Below are 1,216 nucleotides of genomic sequence, written 5' to 3'. Positions count from 1 at the left end.
ACTACTAAAAAATACATTGTCAAAATGTTAAACATGCGGCTAATCATCTATAGATTTAGTGATGTCACGTTTCCGTCGACTTCGCAGTCACACTGTGTAATCAGGAATTTCGTATAAAAACATTGAGCTTTTATGTAACCCTGTTTAAGTAAATGTTCCAGCTTTTCCTGTCATCTGGTATGTTTGAAAATTGAAATTGCTTGTGGCTATAGATCTTGCAAAAGTGCGTAAAGGAAAACCCAAGTCTATCATAACTTTGGCGGATAAGTTCCCTAACATAATTGTAGAGGATGCATATGAGGATCTTAATAAAGATTGGAGAGAGCTGATCCTGGTTGAAATCCCTGCTTTAAGAGAAACGTAAGGAACCAGAACAGTTTTGGTATGCCGTATCGAAGGTAACTGTGATCTCCAGTTCCCCAGAATGTCGAAACTCATGTTAAACTTGGAGTCTCTGCCTCATTCTTCTGTTCCAGCGGAAAGAATCTTATCAATGGTGTGCAATATCAAAACAAAACACAGGTCACGACTACAAACAGAAACACTGAACGTTCTTCTTTACAGCAAGGCACTGCTTAAGGGTGTAAATAACAAGACCTGTTAACCGTCTGCTGAATTAGTCAAGCAAATGGTTAGTAAGAAGTGGCCTGCAACTGAAGAAAAGGAAAAAAAAGCGATCTACAAATCTAAGCTTAATAAGGTAAATGCAATTTACTAAATTTGGTACGTTTTGTTCTCATTTTGTACTTTTTGATGGTGCTGTCTGGTTCATTTGATAAAAGAATAATGGCAACACTGCAACGTGTCACTCTCAGGTACTTCTCCCCCCCCCCCCAGTATACCGCTTCGTTATACTGTATCTCAGTGCTCACTGTGTATACTGAATAGGTAACTAAATTAAATGGAAGCACTTCGCACCACAGGCACTGAACCATTTTTTTAAGGCAGTAAGGCCGACCCGGAGGCTTTCATTCAGTAATTCATCAGCAACCCTATAGGTTATGATTTCTGATTACTTATTGTTCAGATGTATGTTGCTGTATCATATTTACTTAGTTGTTATAATAATCGTTTCCCGAGAGATTTACAAAGTATGTTCTTTCAAATTGAAGTTACTTATTATTTCAAACTTATTCACTTCAGGGTTTATTCTTATTATCATAGGAATTCAGGTTAAAAAGAAAATGGTATCAGCACAATAAGAATAAAGTTACAC

Source organism: Penaeus monodon, chromosome 25 (genome assembly GCF_015228065.2).
Source record: "Penaeus monodon isolate SGIC_2016 chromosome 25, NSTDA_Pmon_1, whole genome shotgun sequence".
In the NCBI taxonomy this organism is placed as follows: domain Eukaryota; kingdom Metazoa; phylum Arthropoda; class Malacostraca; order Decapoda; family Penaeidae; genus Penaeus; species Penaeus monodon.
Note: the sequence above shows the minus strand (reverse complement) of the source record.